General features: G+C 40.5%; 1 protein-coding gene across 16 annotated transcripts in view; it reads right to left on the bottom strand.

Annotated features, from left to right (window-relative positions):
* SEC31A (SEC31 homolog A, COPII coat complex component) overlaps positions 1-10,852 on the bottom strand; it is a 79,131-nt gene extending 68,279 nt beyond the window's left edge. For 5 of the 16 annotated variants that reach the window (XM_070045589.1, XM_070045588.1, XM_070045590.1 and 2 more), the window contains exons 1-5: positions 10,680-10,852; positions 10,094-10,213; positions 9,637-9,732; positions 7,922-7,995; positions 5,370-5,444 (exon numbers count right to left, since the gene is read on the bottom strand). The gene's annotated coding sequence lies outside the window, so the exon portion shown is untranslated. Of the gene's footprint in view, positions 1-211; positions 512-538; positions 679-5,369; positions 5,445-7,921; positions 7,996-9,636; positions 9,733-10,093; positions 10,214-10,679 lie in introns of those variants that run through there. The other 11 variants (XM_060299574.2, XM_060299569.2, XM_060299564.2 and 8 more) reach the window with 10 other exon arrangements.
* Positions 10,853-10,914: the final 62 nt, after the last annotated feature.

Below are 10,914 nucleotides of genomic sequence, written 5' to 3' on the forward strand. Positions count from 1 at the left end.
ATGATACTTCCTTCGAGGTATAGGCTGCGACCGGCGACTACTGCCCTAAAATAATCCAATCCTGGTTAAATGACAACAGCCTATATAGTTAAAACCCACGAACCTTTAAATCTGGCAACAGTTCAAATAGCAACAAAAAATCCCAACCAAACTAAAGTCAACCAAAGTAATCCTGAGGTTTGTTTCCTTCCCTCGCCCTTGGGGACCGCACCTCTTTGTGCACAAGGATCTGAAGGTCTCCTAACCTCAGACGCCAGCTACGGGCGCCGGCAGGACACCCTGTCGCAAGTCTCAGCGGCGCCTCTGCTCAGCAGTGGAAACGTCGGCGGATGCGGACAGGGCGATCTCCAAAGCAGCCGTGACGCCAGGCGTTGACCCGCCGGGCCCGAATCGAAGACCCGGGCGCGCCTCCACCAGAGGCCGGGCCGCAGGCTGGCGGCGACCAGCGGAGACCGAGGCCGGGATACCAGCGTTGGCCCAGGCTCTCCCTGAAGGGCCAGGGCCCTCAAAGAGGAAAGAAGGGGACAGGCGGACACACCTGGCGGGGACCCCCGGCGACCAGTTCCTACAGTAGCGCCGCGCTCATCGGACTCTCCCAGCATTCGCCACCGCCCCTCCTCCTGCCCAGGGCCACCTCCACGTTCCGCTCCAACGTGGCAGTCGCAACCCCGCCCAGCCGGCTGTCCGACGCTTCCGGGAGCGACGCCTTGCCCCGCCCGCCCCGGCGCGCGGCCGGCCACGGCACTTCCGGGAGCGATGGTGGAGGAGGGGGCTCGCTCCCGCGCCGTGCGCGCCCCCGTGAGGTTAAGGATCGGTTCTCGGAGGTGGCGTGCGGTGGCGGCCAGGACGACGCGAAAAAGAAAAATCCTGCTGGGCGTAGCTGCCTAGCGGAAGAAGGGCCCCGGCCCGCAGGAACGCCACGTAGCACTGGTCCTGTGAAACGTCAGCAGCCCCCGCGGCACTGCCAACGCGACCAGCCACCGAAAATCGGGCTGCAAGGGCCTTATTGCAACAACTCTAACTGTGACTGGGCTCTTAAAATTGCTTACTTGGTTCTACGGCATTGCTTACTGAGACTTCTTTAAAACCAAACGGATCTGTTTATACCCAAAGGCTGTTGTGGACGTACTTGATTTGTTACTCTAAAGAGGCATACTGGGGTAAATAAGGTATTCCAGTTAGTATCCTGCGGTACTATTTGAGATGTTAGCATTTGCCTTCAGTCACTGTAACTATACTAGTTTCACCAGAGCCTGGCATCTAATTAGTGCGTTGCCTGGATGTTGTTTCTAGTTTACGGAGGAATTATTTCACAGCGAACAAATAAAGCCAGAGGAAAATCACTTGCTAAAGTACAGAACCTGTATAGTTCCCTTCCCATTACACCAGTCAAGGGTCTTTTCTAAACACCTTCACTGGAAGTAGTATCTCTTTTTTGCACACACAAAGCAAAATATAGCAAACACTCTTATTTAAGACAGTAGGCACATTTGTACTCACTGTACTCCTTCCAACACCCTTTTAGCGTTTTATACTTCTGGTTCCGTTTAAAAAGCAAATTTATTTATGTAGGGCTGTAGTAGACCTGCTCAAGAGTCTTAGGATAGAGTTGCTAATTTCTAGAATTCTAAAAAGCCTTCCATTTTTACTTACCGCTGCAAGGACTAGTTTACCTAAAAAGGTGTCAGTAAAAATCCCTGACTTAAAAGTGGGACCATCATTTGAGTCAAGTGAAAAGAAACATTGAATTTCCTACTGCCCCATTCCCCAAAGATCCCCCACCCTACTACCTGTAAGTGTGCAATGGTATGGAAAAGTATTCATAAGAACAACTTTCTCAAAACTCAATGATGCAAGCAGTGGTTACATTCTTTGGTATACAATCGTACAGTTCAATTACATGTCCCTATTGCATAAATCAAACTGCAAACCTCTCCACCCCGGAACCCCCTTTTTGTAGACCCTTGTGAGCTAAGAATGGCAAAAGAAAAATGTTTCATGAGAAAATTACATGAAATTCAAATTTTTGTATCCACAAAGTTTTACTAGAACAGAGCCATGCTAAATGGTTTGTTATTGTCTATGGCTGTTTTTGGTGCTACAAAGGCAAACGAGTATTTGCTAGAGACTATATGGCCCGCAAAGCCTAAAATATTTACTATATGGCCCTTTACAGTAAAGTTTGCCAACCCCTATTCTATTAGACAGGATTTTACCTACAAATGGATTCATGCTCAAAGTCCAAATGAGACATTTAGTATTATAAATTTTTATTTCAAAGACTTGATGTAGTAGCATACAAAGACAATGTGAAAAATGTCAATTATAATATATATGGTTATAAGGCTAAAATATAGTGGTTTCTCAACTTGATGTATTTATATCTGGTTGAATACAAAGACTCCTTAGCTTGTTTTAAATGCAGGCGGTTCTGGCTTTGACTATGCAAGCTGAAACTCTGCAAAGTCTTAATCTATGGGATTAACAATCTATGATTATTCTGTAACCTTAAAATTTGCCAAAACATTAAAAACCCTCTGGTGTTGGTTATAAATGTAATATAGTAAAATTAATATTTAAAACACTAGAAACATTGGGAATTCCCTGGCGGTCCAGTGGTTAGGACTTGGCGCTTTCACTGCTGGAGCTCGGACTGAATCCCTGGTAGGGGAACTGAGGTCCAACAAGCCACGCAGCGCAGCCAAAAAACAAAAAAAACCAAAAACCCCAAAACCGAACAACCCCCCCAAACAAACAAAACCCCAAAACAAACCACTAGAAACACTGAAAATTATAATGTTTTATTTCTTTATAAAAAATGTATCAAGTAGTTTGAAAAGTGCTTGCTTTCTTCACATTATATGACTTATAACATGGAGTGTGCATCTTATCTCTGCCTTGGCAAACTGTCATACTCCTTTCTAAGTTTGAATCAGCTTCCAAAATTTTATCCTTTGTGCCGTCAATGTCATAAAACATCTCTGAAAGTTCCTTCAATGTGAAGTTTTTCAACAGCATGACTTCTGAGACACGTTCATCCTTTACAACTGCTTTACTCACGTAAAACTTTATATTTGCCTTCACTACGTTCTGCCTCCTGCATATCTAGAACTATTTCTTGAATGGCACCAGTGTCAACATTCCCAGGATCATCTTTATCTTCTAACTCCATTTACATCCCATCCAAATCCTGCAGTTTTTTGCATAGTACAGTCTCTCACTACTGTGCAAAGCAAGGACTGCCTGTAATTCTTGGAATCTTGAGTGCAAATTTCACAGTAGCATCCTTATCTGAGCTTGTAGCTTCACCAGGTAGCTTAACATTAATCAATTCATGTTGACTTCTGAAACAATGAAACCAGCCTTCACCGGCAGTAAATAGATGTCCTTGTAATTACCATTTTCCTTCAATGCAGCAACTAACTTCAATGCCAAACTGACTGGGATTTGTTTTTGATTACAGTCCTCAATCCAAAGAAGTAAATGCTCCATTTCAACCATCAGCGGCTTTCTGTTCCTAGTACAATTTAAACGAAAAGATGTTGAAGCAACTTTACATTGTTTTTGTATTCATCAGACTTTTAAAATGTGGCTTGTACTGTAGCTTCATGTAGGCCTAGGTCTCATCCTATCTTTGCTTTGCTGTGGCCATTTTCAAATCTAACCACATCTAATTTCACTTCCAGTATTATCACTTTTCATTTCTTTGCTATTCTGTCATATTTGTTGACCAATTCCGTCTTCTGATTTTCTATTTTTGCAAAATCTCACATGGGTTTATCCCTAGGAGACAAGGAGGCAACACAAGTATATGCTTTACTATCTGTGTGTAACTAATAGATGTTCAGTGACCAATCACCAAGACTTTGAAAGAAGTCATATAACTGCTACTGTTCATGATGCACATCTTTGCATAATGATTTTGCAATAAAGAGCCAGTAGCAAAGTTTATGCAATAATTCAGTTAATACTGTGACAACTAAAAGTTCAGCTGTGTTGTTGTGGGACAGCTGTTGTTTAACTACATTGTGAAAACTGATATTCACGCATGGTGAAATGGTGCAAAGTAAGGACTACCTGTATCTAAAAAGAAAAACTTGTATTGGTAGTTAACAAAACAGTCAACTTTTTTTTTTTTTGCGGTACGCGGGCCTCTCACTGTTGTGGCCTCTCCCGCCGTGGAGCACAGGCTCCGGACACGCAGGCCCAGCGGCCATGGCTCACGGGCCCAGCCGCTCCGCGGCATGTGGGATCTTCCAGGACCGGGGCACGAACCAGTGTCCCCTGCATCGGCAGGCGGACTCTCAACCACTGCGCCACCAGGGAAGCCCAAAACAGTCAACTTTTAACCCAATTTAGTTAACTACTAGCCAAGCCAAATCCTAGATCAAATAAAAACTTCAGTTTTTCTCAAAAGAATGTTAATTCCAAGACTCTGAATTACTCATTGGAGCTAGAAGAATGTTTGGAAGTAATATAATATAGAATTCTTCAAATAAGGATTTGCAGACAGTCCAAAGACATCCTTTTGTGAATTTAGGCCCCCTTCCCTCATTTCAATAATCTTTAGGTCTGCAAAAGAGTAAAGTTCTGGACAACCATACTGCTGTCCAGATTGTAAAACTTTACAATCATCACAAGGCACAAGCCACAAAATTTACTGGATAGCAGCCAGTACTATGTTTACTTCTGCAAAACAGTAGCATCCACCCCGTTAATGTTTACATTTTGTTTTCGAATGCATTTATTTTGTAAATCTTTTCATTAAGGGCAATAAACAAAGTTTATATCAACTTTAAGAAATAGAAAATTAACTTAAATCAACATTGAGTATTCACAAAAATTTTCCCGCTTTATATTCCTCCAATTTGAAAAACACCCCAAGATTACACGCCTGATTAATGACAGATTAATCTGGTATTAGATTTGAGATTCTTAGCTTCTGACCACTGGCCTATCTGTTATTCTTGAAGAAAGCTAAAGTTATAGGATGGTCATCCACTGGCACACCAAACAATTATGCACAGAATATCCAATAATTCAGCAAATTTAAATCCCAGAACATATGATCTCTAATTCAGGGCCTGAAAGAATTGTATTATTTTTAAGAAAAGATGACTGTCAAGGTTAAAAGTCCTACCCCCCACCCACCCAACTGCCTATGCTGTATTAAATCTATTGATTTGGAAAATTATATTATTTTTGAAATAGTATTTATTATCTTTGAAAGCTGAAAAAATAAGGAAAAATTTTAATTGAATGATATCCACATTATGCTCAATATATAATGAATACAATATCAAATTTTTTGCTCAGATTTGATTTTTTGTCTTCTTTTGTCAAAACTGAAAAGTTTATAAACCTCTTACCTTATATAAATCTTCGAATTCCTGATAAATAGGACAAATGGTGTTCTCTAAGAAAAACACCCTTCAATTTTATTCCTAAAATGAAAAACATTTACAGGCAAGTCAATGTACAAAACCCACATTTTATCTATAAGCCTCATGATTTTTTTTCATTATGTCCTCATCCACATACATTAATCACAACAAATCATGATGTGAACAGCAGTGGAAAAGTTTAATCATTGGACATTTATACTTTCTTCTTATTTTCAACTTAAGCTCTAGCCTTAAAGTTTTTATTGCTTAGCTCCTTTTAAAAAATACGTAATAAATGCACATTTCTATAGTTTTAAATTCTCTCACATAGAACAGATAAGACCTCCAATTTTACTATGATTGGAAAAAACCCATAACAAAGATAATTTCAAGCATATCATTTACTACTTTGCACAGGTTACCTTATGCTAACTTGGAGGTGTCGTCTTCTCAAGATCAAGCCTGATATGGGAAGGGTAACTATACCTTAATACATTCCCAAACTGGTTATGCCTTGCTTTATATGTAATGTTTTTGTTATCAGACAAGGTTTCCAATGATCAGAAGCACTAAAGCTTTAAAGGAAAAGGGGGAAAGTCGTCTCTGTTAACAAAGAACTTTTAAGCAGTAATAATGGGAAAAGACTCAAAAGATTACAAATCTCAGGAACTAATTAGAATTCTGCCAATTTGGAACATTCTGACTTCTTGACAAAGTCTGTTTTGCTCATTAAGAGGGACAGAGCCCATGGTGGGGGAGAAAGTAGCAGAAAGAAAAGAAAGTATACTCACCCTATTGGATAAAAATCAAGCTTTTGGGGAAAAGGGCAAACTGCTCTAAGTCTGCTGCTGCATATTTGTATCTTTACTCCATCCTATGTCAAATATTTGTGTAACTGCCTATAAGTAACTGGACTACATTCCTTGAAAAACTCTAAACATTAAGGGTTTGTCAACTCCTCCAAGTCAATCTGAACCCCAAGCAAAATAATAGAGGAAGGGGACACACAATTTCTATCTATAGTCTAGTGCCACCAGCTTCTCTAACCGCCTCCACCTAGGAGGAATTGGGAGAGGGGAAATGGGTCCGAGAAAAACAATATTTAATGAAGGCAGAAGATTCTGACTATAAACTGAACTTTCTTTTCTTCTTTGGCTCCGGACACGCAGGCTCAGAGGCCATGGCTCACAGGCCTAGCCGCTCTGCGGCATGTGGGATCTTCCCAGACCGGGGCATGAACCCGTGTCCCCTGCATCGGCAGGCGGACTCGCAACCACTGCACCACCAGGGTAGCCCTGAACTTTCTTATAAACTCCTTAGAAATCTTCCAAAATGAATGTAGCACCACTTAAGTAGTTTATATATACATAGGCGAGAAAGAAACCATGCACCATAGCAAAGAGAGCACTCATTTGGATCATATGCTCTCATACTTCATCTGACTTGAGGGTCAAAGATTAAATCTCTTGATTTAATAAACTGAAACAGTTTTTTAAAAAAAGTATTTAACTAAAGTGTGGCAGTCAACCTCCAAGATGGTCTCCAATGATCCTACACCTCTTAGCAGTCACACCTTTGTATAGTGCCCATCTATACCATACCAGGACCAACAGGATAGGGTCCTGTTGGTGTTTTGTCACTTTCAAGACTATTGAAAGACAACCTTCTATCTTGGCTTTTCTCTCTTGGACGAGTGTCCGAAAGCCAGCTATCATGCAGTAAAGACACTCAGGCAGCCCATGGAGAGGTTCACATGATGAAGAAGAACTGAAGCCCTTAGCCAACAGCCATCAGGGAACACAGGCTTGCCAAATGAGACAGTTTGGAAGCTGCTGTCTCTCTTCTACCTCCTCTCCCCAATGTTCCGTAAGTGTTTGTTGTTTTAAACTGCCAAATATTGAGTAATTTGTTACACAGCAATAAACAACTAACACAGAAGGTCACAATCCATATCCAAAAACTAAAACGCACAACTTATAAATTAGCTCTAAAGGTCTAAAATTCTTGGGAAAGGACCAGGTTCAGAACTGTCTTTATATTTAATCACCAATAATTTCAAGACCCCAAGGCTTTCTGAAGCAGAAAAAACCCCAGAGAATTAAAAGGATGAAAAATTCAGCAAGAATATGTCAGTCACTAGAAATACATTTTATTATATCAAGATGACAAATAAATGTAAAACTAGCTAAAAATCTGACAAAAAGGTAGGTATTCAATAAGAATGATACCAATCCTAGAAGGCAAAAAGTCTATTTACTTTCATAGGGTTGTTGAGAGAAGTGTTTAAAACAAAAACAAAAAACTGTGTGTATAATACACTTAGTACAATGTCTTACATGTAACCACTCAATAAGCATTAGCTGTTACTATTTTTTCCCCCAAGTAACCAATTAATGAGATTCTATACCATAAAACAGAAAATTAGATTTCACTCAAGGCTTTATAAATCCATTTTTTACTTGGACAATCCTCCCCTTCCAATTCACTGCTTTTGTTCCAGGAATACTTAATACATTAAAAAAAGAAAGATATACTACCTCCCCTGCATATTTCTAGTAATTATCTTCCAAGACCCAGGAATCTTTTCCCAACATCTCCAAGAATATAATTCCTGAAAAGAGATACTTTATTTTAAATTATTTTCTGCACTGGTCAATGCTTTTGACAAATAACATCTTTAATACAGCTGACATATCCTCATTTACATATGCAGTAATCACAACAGTTCATTATGTGAACAGCAGTAAAAAGGTTTAATCATTGGATATGAAGTTATCAAAGGAAGCAAAGATGTAATCAAATGATTAAATCGAGAACTTCAATGTCACCAGTAAAACAATAAAAAATAGCAACAAAAAGCATGTAAAACTTATAAGCAAATGTAAAAATACATAAATACAACTCAAAATCAATGATTCCATTTATAAGGGACTGCATACTTCCCTATCCAAAAGTACACTAAGAATACCAAGAGCAGCGACCCCTTGTGGCTTCTGTAAAGTAAGTGGGTTATTTTCATTTAGCAGGTCTACATTTAAGTAAATCAGTTCTGCAACATAGCAGTTTTCTGTAATTCATCTGTAATTAATAATTAGAAGAATATTGTCAGAATAATGTGCGAGCCATATTATCAGGAAACAATGCAGCAGAAACACACGTATCTATTTGCGCGCCAGGGACTGAAAACACAAATTCACCTCAGACATTGTCTCTGCACTCAAGGAGCATCCTCTAGCAAGTTTCTTACAAACTTTGAGTCCTTAAAAAAGGGCAACCACCACAATGATACCACTTCACACCCATGAGAATGTGGAGAAACTGGAACCCTCGCCCATGGCTCGTGGGAATGTAAAATGGCAGCCACTTTGGAAAAGGTCTGGCATTTCCTCAAAAAGTTAAACATGAGTTAGCATATGACCCAGCAATTCCACCCTTAGGCATATACTCAAGAGGAATGAAAACACATGCCCCGACACAAACTCGTACACTACTGTTCATGGCAGCATTATTTGTAACAGCCCCCGAAGGAAAACAACCTGAATGGACACATAAAATGTGGTATATATTCATATAATGGTATATTTTTTGGCAATAAAAAGAAATGAAGTACTGGTACTACAACATAAATAAACCTTAAAAATATTCCAAGTGAAAGAAGCCAGTCACAAAAGACTAATTTCTGATTCCATTTATATGAAATATCCAGAATAGGCAAATGTACACAGACGAAGATTAGTGGTTTCCAGGGACTGGGGGAGGGAAAATGTAAGCAGTGACTGCTAATGAAAAGGGAGTCTCTTTCTGGGGTGATGAAAATGTTCTAAAATTGATTGTGGTGATGGTGGCACAACTCATGATACACTAAGACCCATTGAATTGTGCACTTTAAATGGCTTAATTGTATGGCATATGCATTATATCTCAATAAAACTCTTGCCAAAAAAATAAGGCAACCAATTTTTAATTGAAAACTTATTTATTTCTATTTACCCTTATTCAGGATTTAATTGGTTGAGTGCTAAAAAAGCTTCTAATAGTCTAACCAGCTGACAGTGATTTAAATCCAGGTCCTACCCTTTGCACATCTTACAGCCAAGTTAAGTACATCCCCCATGAACCAATTTCCCCCATTCATGTACTATCCTTAGACCTTGTGATTTTTAACAAAACTACATAAGCAAAAGCTATGTTAATTTCATTCAAATAAGATATAAGCATATTATAATGGAAAGCAATCGTGAATAAGTAATACCTCGAGATGAATCTTTTTGGCTAGAGTCTGGATAAAGTAAACAAAAAGGGAAAAAAAAACAATCTTGCTTGGAAATGTCTGACTCATTCTTGCCAGCTGGAGATAGAAACAAAAAAGTTAGGAACATTTCTGTTTCCTAAAATAGGCCTCTACAGTTAAGCAGGAAAGATGCCACATAATATATACTAAGGATCTCTTCAAAGATACAAAATAAAAACTATGTCCTACCTTGGCCCCATTTTGTTTCCTCTATGAAAACTTAAATCTTATACTGTAAACATAAAGAGCTTAACGAAGACATCGTTCTAAGATCTTCTCACCCTGAAAGCTATCCAGGATGCCCCACACCCCAACCAAAACCATTTCATTGGCCCTCTCTCCTGCCCCTCCTAGCACTGCTATTGATGAGTCCAAACTAGACCGTGCGCTTACCCCCAAACCCTGAGGACCTTCTTACCTTATTCCCTTCTTAATTCCCCCATTGCGGCAAAGGATCTTGCAGGAAAGAGTCAGTTGAATTGAAAGTCGACTTATCTTGGTATTACATTCTCATTCAAGCTCCTCTGAGGTCACATACCTAACAGTCAACCATATCAATAGCCCCTACATTATCTCTGCATCAGAGAACTACAAAATAAAAGGCAAGGGGCTTCCCTGGTGGCACAGTGGTTAAGAATCCACCTGCCAATACAGGAGACATGGGTTTGAGCCCTGGTCCGGGAAGATCCCACATGCCCTGGAGCAGCTAAGCCCGTGCGCCACAGCTACTGAAGCCCACGCACCTAGAGCCCGCGCTCTGCAAGGAAGAGTAGCCCCCCACCCTCTGCAACTAGAGAAAGCCTGCGCGCAGCAACTAAGACCCAATGCAGCCAAAAATAAATAAATAAATTTATAAGAAAATAAAATGCAAGGAAATGACATGCCTCCCAGTAAATCATTTATTCGGGGTCCAATTTTGTCTTCAATATTTCTAAGGCGCTGCGTTTACCCCTCTCCCTCCTGTCCCTCCCGTTACATCCTCCCGTCACTTTCAGAGCTCGCACCTGGAGACCCATCGGCATGCCACTGAATTCGCCTCAACTTTGGTCCTGCCTCTCCCCTTCGCATTCTCTCGCTGGGACTCACAAGGAGCGCGATGGCACTGGATTTAACCAGAGAGCACGGACGAAAAGGAGCCCACGCCAGCTAAATCCAGTAACCACCCTCCAATAAGCGGGGAGGGGCGGCCCAATGCGCGTCTTAATGCCCCTGGCCTTTCCGATTGGCTGCTGCGACACG

Source organism: Globicephala melas, chromosome 5 (genome assembly GCF_963455315.2).
Source record: "Globicephala melas chromosome 5, mGloMel1.2, whole genome shotgun sequence".
NCBI classification, from domain to species: domain Eukaryota; kingdom Metazoa; phylum Chordata; class Mammalia; order Artiodactyla; family Delphinidae; genus Globicephala; species Globicephala melas.